At 45.5% G+C, this 9,680-nt stretch overlaps 2 protein-coding genes across 7 annotated transcripts in view; both read left to right on the forward strand.

The window, feature by feature from the left end:
* eipr1 (EARP complex and GARP complex interacting protein 1) overlaps positions 1-9,680 on the forward strand; it is a 245,599-nt gene that overhangs the window by 170,875 nt on the left and 65,044 nt on the right. The window lies entirely within an intron of this gene.
* The window catches only part of myt1lb (myelin transcription factor 1-like, b), a 115,101-nt gene continuing 109,102 nt past the window's right edge, over positions 3,682-9,680 (forward strand). For all 6 annotated transcript variants that reach the window (XM_084013979.1, XM_084013981.1, XM_084013982.1 and 3 more), the window contains exon 1: positions 3,682-3,911. The gene's annotated coding sequence lies outside the window, so the exon portion shown is untranslated. The remainder of the gene's footprint in view (positions 3,912-9,680) is intronic.

Below are 9,680 nucleotides of genomic sequence, written 5' to 3' on the forward strand. Positions count from 1 at the left end.
CGTGATAGAATTACATGATGGCCAGCGTGCTCTATGGTCTCATAGTCTCAAGTTCTTGCAGCAATTGTTTTGGTGCTTTGGTTATTTTATTTTTACCAATCAGGAATTGATCAAAATGATCAGAAATCCCTCTAATATATCACATTAAGCCACCAAACCTTAAGGAACACCATAGACACAGTCATGTTGGGATTTGGTGTCAAAAGCCTTTGAAATTGGCAGGATTCTGACTTATTTTCTGAATTTACTGAAAAAAAATTAACTCAAATGTGAATGAAAGGTAAATCCTACAAAATATAAATGATTGAGGGTACAAATTGTATCGGGTCATTTTCTCATAGAATTCTATGCAATCTGACTTATTTTGTCGCCCCCTGATGGCCAGTAGAGAGAACGCAGGTTTAAGGCACTTAAGTGTTGTCTTCAATTCTCCGGCCTGGTTTACAATTAACACCCGTAGCAACTTTACTAAAACAACTTGCAGGTGTAGTCACTGATTAAAGGTGCTACTGTTTTGTATTTGAATATGTCATTTTTGTTGTCGTTGCCTTGATTGTTCCAATTAACACCTAAATAATTTAGATGTTTGGGTGTTAGTTTTGACATGAAATGCACGTGTTTACTTTCATGCATGCACAAATATTCATAAAAAACAAGTGGAATATAAGGATGTAGGATATTGTTTAGATATCTGCTTAGGAAGCAAGAATTTGGGAAATTTGAATTCCTTAATATTTTTGCAGGCTAGAAGTGCCTTTTCTTTTCTAAACATTTCCTCCATTGATTTCCATCTGGTTTCTCTCTGACTGCTGTTGGCCTCTGTGAGTGTTGGATGTGTTTCAGCACCAGGAGCTGTCCATCACTCCAACTGAAACCCATAAAAGAGAGGTTAAAATATGTACTTTGATCTTGTATGAATTATCGCATGAATACATATATGATGTTTGTCAATGTAAAGTTAATTTGACACATTTAATCTGTAACGGTAGGCTACATTCAAACCGAAAGTGAATTTTCACCTTGCTAGGGGGGGCTCCATGTAGACCCAAACCAGGTTTCATCCATCATGGCTGAAATAACCGAGTTCATATCACGCGGAGGTGTTCCGTGAACTTCACTGAGCTGAATTCACTGTGAATTGAAAGACACTCACCGGTTCATACTGCTGTAGTAAACCAGCCGATGTGTAACTGTTTGATCTTACATCTTACCTTTTCCTTGTTGACACACTGCCTGTGGCCTGTGAACGTTACAATGAAGGTGAACAAGATTGGATTAGAATGAAAGATCATTTTCATACACATGTGACAATACAATTGTTCAATTAAGTTAATGCAGACACTTTTGGCTTGTAGCAATAAAAGAAACCAAAAACACAGGTGCAGGTATTTACGTTAATTTAGTACCATTTATCTGCACTTGCACACTTAAAAGGAAGGCAGCTATTAATGTGAGAGAGGGATACATGGTTAATGCTTATAAAAAATATAATCATTTAATACCAGCTCAAATATAAACTAGTCAGAAATATTAGTGAAAGGGTCCCAAAGGGATGGGGCCACTTCCTGGGACTGGTTTTGGATACATGTAAAGGCGGATGAGGACCTTGGTCTGAATCTGGACTGAGATCCCTCTAGACTGAAAAAATCTTGTTTTTATTTATTTTTTTATCTCTCATATCATCATATCATAGTCATCCTGTGATGACTGCCATGATTGGAGGGGGTTGGTGAGGTGAATTGTAGATGCCATGTACCACCACATTTTTATTTTATTTATTTCCTTATTTTCTGTTTTGTTCTGTGTTTTGTCCCTGCAATCTGAAAATTACAAAAAATATGAATTACCAACATTTTTTGTTTGCAAAAATAACTACGTTGGTATTCAAAAACCTTCCATTAAAAATGTAGATAAAGTAAAAGAACTTGACGTGTTAGTCTACACAGGAACATCATGCATTTGACACAGGTGTGATTTAATTTAATTGTGTGACATTTATAATTTAAATGAATGAGAACAAATTAGGGCACATGAAATAACTTACGCAGCCATTTTAACCACAGACTCATTCAAATTTTAAAAAAGCCCGTTCCCACCCAGCTGCTCGGCTGCAGAGAGACCTCTGGGTTTACGCTGCTTTGTATCATCATACAGTAACTGCTTCAAACATTGATTTCCGGCTATTCCTACGTGTGATGATTCCTCAAATGAGCAGCATTTTCCTGATTCGTGCACATTTCTACCCTTTGTTTATTTGCTTAAGAAACGTGGGCTAAATTAATTGTGCTTGATTGGCATTAACATAGCCAAATAAGAATTTGAAATTGCTAATATCGAACGCCCCGAGGGCAGTGTGTCCCAACCCACCAGAGTACTTATCATGCCTTCCTCTACTGCCTGGCAGCATTGTTGGAGAGCAGCGCTTGTTGGTTCTGTAAAATACTGCTGGATGGCATTTGATTTGTTTACCGTTGTGGGGAAGATCAAAACAATGCACCTCGTATATGTGTACACCGGATACCAGAGCACTACTAGGCCCATGTGTTTGAATGGTATCCTGAATATTTATGTGTAAATATGAATTTATTTGAATATGTTATTGCTTGTCGCTGTCAGAGGAGCATAGAAGTCCCCAATATCCTCCTCTGCCTATAGGGAGGCTGCTGCTCGTCCCCTGCTGGTGGAAAATGAAGGAATTAGCACCTCTTGTCCGGTAAGGAATGAACCTAATTTATAATCTAATTATGATGATGTCTCAGGGATGAAATTAGCATTCTCTGTGTTTGCATATCTGGGTAAATATGGAAATCACCCTGTTGTTATTCCCATCTTCATTCACACAAGAGCGCGCATGAATGTCACCCTCTTTATGGTTGGAACATGATTATATTGTAAATATTGTCTCCTGTTTGAGGGCAGCGTATTACCGCCGCTCATCACCGAACACATGGCTCCAACTAGCTGGTTTCAATGTGCATTCATCTTCTGCGCTCTTAATTCTGGTGCTCAGCCAGCCTCGAAGCCTTGAATGAGGGGGGGGGGTGTTAATTAAAAGCAAGCCAGCGATCAGCTTCCGTTAAGTTTGCATCCTGTATCTCTCTCAGCTCTGAATGATCCCAGGCCAAACAATGTGCACTGAACCACGTGTGGAGATTATTTTGCCCTTTTTAAAGGCTCAAAGTTGGTTCTCTCCCATTTGAAATAAACGCGCTGCACATGTTCACATGGCTCACTATCACCCCCCTCCCCATCCCTCCCTCTATTCTCCCTCTAGTCCCATCCCTCCCTTCCTCCATCCCTCCCCGGGCCCGTGGGAAGAACCAGCTCTGGGAGCAGACAGTCTGCAGCCCTGAATAAATGTAGGAGAGGGAGGAAGGGAAGGGAGGGCACATCGCAGGGAAGGGAGAGGGGGAACGTATTGAGTGTTGGAGGACATACATGCACAGTGTACAGAGAGAGAGAGACACACATACACAGAGAGAGAGAGAGAGATAGAGAGAGAGAGAGAGAGAGAGAGAGAGAGAGAGAACCAGTTCAGCTTATAGGGCTGAGAAAGGAGAGAGAGCATTTTAGCTTCCTCCAACCGTCTCTCCCTCGCCTCCCAGCACAAACACATACTCATACACACTCCCATCCTTCCTCCCTGACACACTCGCACGCCAACACACACACACGCACACACACACACACACACACACACACACACACACACAGGCACGATTGCTGTAGGGTATACCAGTCGGCTTTGGCAGTCCTCTCCTTTGTTGTTTTTGCTTGTGGTTCGTCTCAGCGGCGGCGCGGCGTGTGCCTGTATCGCTGGGGTGGGTGCATGTGCGTAAATGTGTGTGTGTGTGTGTGTGTGTGTGGAGTCTGCGAGGCGCCGTGTGAAGCATGCCACTAGCACTACCCAGGTAAGTCACTTCCTTCCCTCTGTACCTTTCTTCCTTCCTCCTTCCTTCTTTTTCATCTTCTTTGTGCGCTCCTCTCCCTCCGTCCTCCCCTCTGATCTCTCTCTCCATCTCGCCCGGGATGCTCGGCTCTCTCCTCCTCCCCAGCTCACCCGCTATGCACAGCTCTGCACTCTCTCTCTCTTTCTCTCTCTCCCCCTCAGTGTCTTTCTCGGTCTGCGTTGCACCGTCTCCTCCCGACTGTGCTCTCGCCATCCCTGCTTCCCTCGCCTGTTTCCTCCGCTCTCTCTCTCCCTCTCTCTCTCTCTCTCCCTCCCTCTCTCTCTCTCCAGGCAGCACCTCATTGGTGTGTCCTGATTCCCTTTTTCCATTAGGCTCCAGGCCCATTGGTCGCCTGCCTTCCAACCATTATCTCGACTCCTCCACCCCTCTGTCATCCTCTCTCCCTTCGCTCTCCCTCCGTCCCTCATTCCCAGTCATCTCTCAAGTCGTAAAAATGATTTGCATGCAGGACGAGAGCACAACTTTGCAGTGAGAACAGTGAAGTGAATGAGGGAGAGAAGTAAAGGGAAGACTGGAAAAAGGAGAGGAAGCGCATTCTGGACAGCGGGAGGAAAAAGTTGAAAGAGAAGACGGCAGTTGGAAGGTAACTTGTTCTCGTCTGGGGCATCCAGTGCCTTCGCTCTGCCATGGCTGATTGAGGATTTAAGCTGCAGCTACAAATCTTTTTTGTGTGATGACCCCAAAATGATTTCCTGCATCAGACTGAGGTAGAAGATGTGATTGTTGATGCTAGAGTGTTGTCCTTGTGTTTGTTGCTCTGGTGTTCAGGTTTATTGATGTGGTCTGATCGTTCTGGTGCAGGGACTTGGTTGATTTGCTTGGTTTGTTGTCCCAGTTGTGTTGCTCTGTGATGGCTAACATCATGTTTACGTTGCATTGCTTTTGTCCTTGTAGAGTTGCTGCTGACATTAAATGCCTTGCTTCCTGAAAGCAGCGTTATTTCACAGAGTAGCACATGAAGTGTCTAATGTGTGCGGCCATTTAAAAGTTTGTTCTGTGAGTAAATCCTGCAAACTTCCGCTGTGTTGAAGAAGAGTTTTTTCTTATCATGATACGTTCGTTAAACTGTTAAATACAGCAGGGTATTGTTGTCGTTATTATTAGCGTTTAAAGGATAATGAAAAGTTGTATCATTTGATTTGGTTGTTCCTAAAGTGCCATTACCTCTTGGTAGAATCAGCCTCTGGTGTTGTGCGATGTGTTGTGTTGTTAGTCTGAGGTCTCGGAGGCAGCGAGGACAGCGTTTGGCATCCGGGGAAGGGAGGCACTCTGACTGCCAGGAAACAACTACAAGTCGTAATAGAGACTGAAGGGATGAGGAGAGAACGTTGCAGCTGGCAGAGAACTACAACTCCCAACTTTGAATACAGTAAACTCTCTGGTGGACTTGGATGCATGTAAACAACCACACACACACACACTATCCCTTCAGTCTGTATTACATCTCACACACAGTGTTTGTCAGATTTGCGTGTAAGAAAAGACAATGCCGATGTTGTTCCCGTGGTAGGAATACTGTAAATAACCAGCAGAAAGACAGATGCACTGCAATATGTTTCCTTCTGTCAAGACAAAAAAACAGACTTGTTTCCGTTCTGGCTTGCCCAAAGTGTGTCAAAATGAATGTTTGTCATGTCAACAAACGATGGAGACGATGTTTGGTGACATCTGAGGATAGTGTCCCGGCGCGCTCCCCACACCGACTTGTTTCATGATAAGAAATGGACCCGCAGGCATCGGCACAGCAAAACACTTCTCATCACAATATCCATTTTAGGGTCTTTTTTTGCAGTGGTTTTGTAGTTGGATGGATTCAGTCTGATCTCAGTGTTTTATTGTAAAACAACCTGGAGGACGGAGAAGCTGGTGAACGCTTGCAGCCGTCCGCTCCTCTCATGTCCAGCGTGAAGTCAGATGTTCTATCATCTACTACGCTTTCTGTCTGGACTGTGAAGCTCTTGTATTTGGCGGCGTGTCCTTCAGTGGCCGGTTCTGTCGGGGGTCGGCTTGGCGTGAGGCGAAGTTACCTTCTCCGGGAGGTTGGCTGAAAGAGGAAGGAAACATCTTCCTCGTGCCGGTGCGGCGGGAGTGTGTGCGGCTGTGTGTGTGTGTGTGTGTGTGTGTGTGTGTGCCACCGTGGTGCCTGATGTGCTTTGCTGAGCGAGCCGAGGACAGGGAGACAGCTGAATGTGATTAAATTATAGAGGGAAAGCACGCTACCCGGGTCTTGCTGCGACCAACGTTGCGGGAACCTCCCCCCTCCCTCCCCCCTCCCTCCCTCCCATCTTTCCTCTCCGTCTCTCTTTCTCTCTCTGGCATGAAAGTAAAAGAACCCAGCCCCTCGTAATCACAACAGTCTAGTCAGAGCTGGAGCGCGGGGGAAATTGGGTGTTGATGGGATTGCTGAATATGGACTGTAAGGTCATAGGAAACGTCCTGATGTACAGTATGCCGCTACTGTAACGTGTCACAGTCACTTCCTGTCTGATTCCCTGTTATAAATTGTCAATATTTACCATATCTGCGTCTAAATACAGTATCATAATGTGATAAAAAACAACCACATTTTTCAAAAAACATGTTTGGCCGCAGACGAAGTCTAATTAGCTGATGGGTGGGGGTCTTTATTCCAGCCTTGCGTGGGAGATACTGTGTGTCCCTTATTCCTCGGCAGCCTAATGAATGAGCTCCAGAAAGCCTCCTGGGGATCCCCTGCATGCAATGTGGGGGGGGGGGGGGGGACAGTCATGCGCTAATATTAGCCTCCATGTTGAGGGGCTGGATCACACATGCACACGCTACGCTTAGCATGTCTGAGCCATACACTGCTATAGCATGACTGTGCATTCATGCTAGACTGTGTGAGCTTCTGCAGTGGTCACTTAGATAAGCCTTAGGTATAGAAACACTACACATATATTCACTAACAATACTCTGGCAATTGTAAATACATTTGTATTACTTCATTGTAATCCTGAGGGAAAGCAGGTGGAGGATAGGACAAGTGATGCTGAGGTGATTTAGTTAAATTGTTTTCATTCAAACCAGGCCTAAAAGCAGAATTAGTTTGTGGGTGGCAACTGCTATCCACGGATTCAGGATTTTGAACAGTGTGAAGCTGATTTGCTGGCATGTGAAGCGGCTGCTGACATCACATGTATCAGAATGCCTTTCAAACTCTGTGAAAAGTTGTCAAAACAGAATAATTGATGTATACAACGTAACCAGTGTTTCCTGTTAACGACCTGGACTGTGGCGGTCTGCAAAAGTCTGCTTTGCCTCGCCATAATTTCATAATAAACGGAAAATACCAACGGGTGGGCGAGCTACCTGGGCACATTTCCTCCGCAGAGGGTCAACAAACACTCACATAACACGACGTTACCGTGACAAAAACAAGGTATTTCACTACCAAACTGAAGCTGATTAAACCTGGATTTCCATCCGTATAAAGACCCACAAGCTGAGGCCGGTCTCTCAGGAGAACTCCCATCTGGAGCCTCAGGTCACAGTCCATCATGCCTCCTCCAGCAGCATATCTCCTCACCAGCCTGCAGATCACTGCAGCTCACCCTCGCTCCCCGCGGTGAAGGCTGAGATGGTCTTTACAGGCTGGCCTTCCAACACAACCTGCCCTTGACGGCAAACTGTGGTGCACCTACAGAAGTGCTGGCCTGCAGTATATTTGCCCACGCCACTGGAAGCTGTCTGCTCTCCATACGATGAATCATAGCACGAATGAAGGAAAAAAAATCGATTAACCAGCAGTTATTTTGAACATTTCCCCCTTAAATGTTAATTCGAGCAGAGTTTAACGTCTTCTCTTCCCAACTCAGAGGCCAGAAGGATCAGCCTGCGGCGGGAACGTATCCTTGTGAGTCCGTGTGAAGATACAATAGGGAATCAATGTGTTCCTCCAATCAGCCTCCGTGACGTGGTCGGCCAGGGCGGAGGGGGATTGATCTATTTGAGCAGACACAACGTCAATACTGACGTCGACTCTGTGGAAGATGTAGCTGCTCTCGTGTCCTTCACACATGGTCCTTGCTACGTCTGCTGCTACGGCCGATTAATTATGGCACGTTCAACATTCATGTCAACGTTTCCTGATTTTAGATCAGTCACAGGGAGAACTTTGACTTTGGCCAGCTTACATTTTACGGAGGTTAACTACTGAAATGTCCTGACAGGTGAATCGAGAGCAAATACAGACCCTGCAGCTGCAAACAGCTTTGAAACGTTGGACGTGTGGTTGAGATGGACAAGCTATTATGTAGACGGATGTGTTTGTGTAATTACTTGGATAATTGGTAGCCGTCATCAGTGGACATTTTTACCGACAAAAGAAGGAATATTCCATGTGACAGGTGACCACCCAGATCTGGTTGTTCATAACGCTTGTAGAATAGATTCTTAGTATGGGTATCCCTCAGCGATAGGACGGGTGCCCCCCTACCATACGCACACAAACACACACACACACACACACACACACACACACAGACACACACCTCCGTGTCTTTCCTCAGGGAAAACATGATCTATCTCCTGGCGGGCAGGCCAATTAAAAACCAATCAGCCTGTTCGGAGTGCGCTGGTAATGGGAAAGCCACGGCAATGGAGGAAGTGGGGCTGATTAATGGACATTTTCACCTTGTGGCATAACAGCCTCTCACAGGCATCCATCACCCGAGGGGACAGCACTCACCTACACCTCGGGCCCCGCACCTATCCAGCGCTGTCGCACATAATGTGGAGGTGCAAATGCCTGAGCATACGATGACGAGCGCGAGGTTATAGTAGCTTTATATTAGCCTGCCTGACCTGGAGGTCATCGGGACCATTTGTGTAAGTAGGGATGTCAACGGTTTACTGTCACCGAGTGAGGCATGCTGGTCTACAGGCTCAGTTAGTTCTATGTGGTAACCAATTCAGATGTTTGGACAGGACACTCCGTAACACTGGTCCCATCGGACACAGTCAGCATCACAGTGAGTCCTATCTGTCCAGCTCAACTGGTTAACATATAGGTGTAAATTAACCTATAGACCGACATGCTTAACTGGACAAAATGTCCTTCAGGGTTCACCGTTTACATCCCGGTGAACCTGCATGCACTCGGCGCCACAGAGCTCTTGAAAGTCAATCTCTTGAAATCAGACAAATGAGTTCTGAAGCATGTGTTGATGCGTCATCCGATCATCTCTCCTGATCCGTCTTTAGAGAGACCGCCGATCAAACCATTTAGAACAAATATTCATACTTGATAAGGAGGAGTGAACCGCGTTCCCGTGTCTTTCCCTCAGGTGCGTTTGGAAGGCAGCGAGCATTCAAAAGAAAAGCACTAAACGGTGTGAGGTTTGTTGCGTGTCGGGGGCTGCTGTGACCTACTTCACACAGCCAGGCAGCTCGCTGTAAATAAGGATTTTCATAACCCGGTTTGGCCTTTTCCCATTAGAAGCACGACTGTGCCTTAAAGAATATTACAAAGAGCAGCGGAGCAGCTGTTTGGAGCGCCGCTACGATATCATCAAAGCTCTGACCTTGAGACTGCTTGTGTTGTTGTCAGCGGTTACAATTAGTTTTTGCACTACATTTAGTACGAGCGAAGGTGGTGTAAACTGTGGTGGAGAAGGGAAGGTAGACGAGAAGGCAAGTCCATCTCTGGTAGACCTTATGTCTTACATGCAGCATTGTGCCAAACATACA

Source organism: Eutrigla gurnardus (assembly GCF_963514095.1).
Source record: "Eutrigla gurnardus genome assembly, chromosome: 7".
NCBI lineage: Eukaryota > Metazoa > Chordata > Actinopteri > Perciformes > Triglidae > Eutrigla > Eutrigla gurnardus.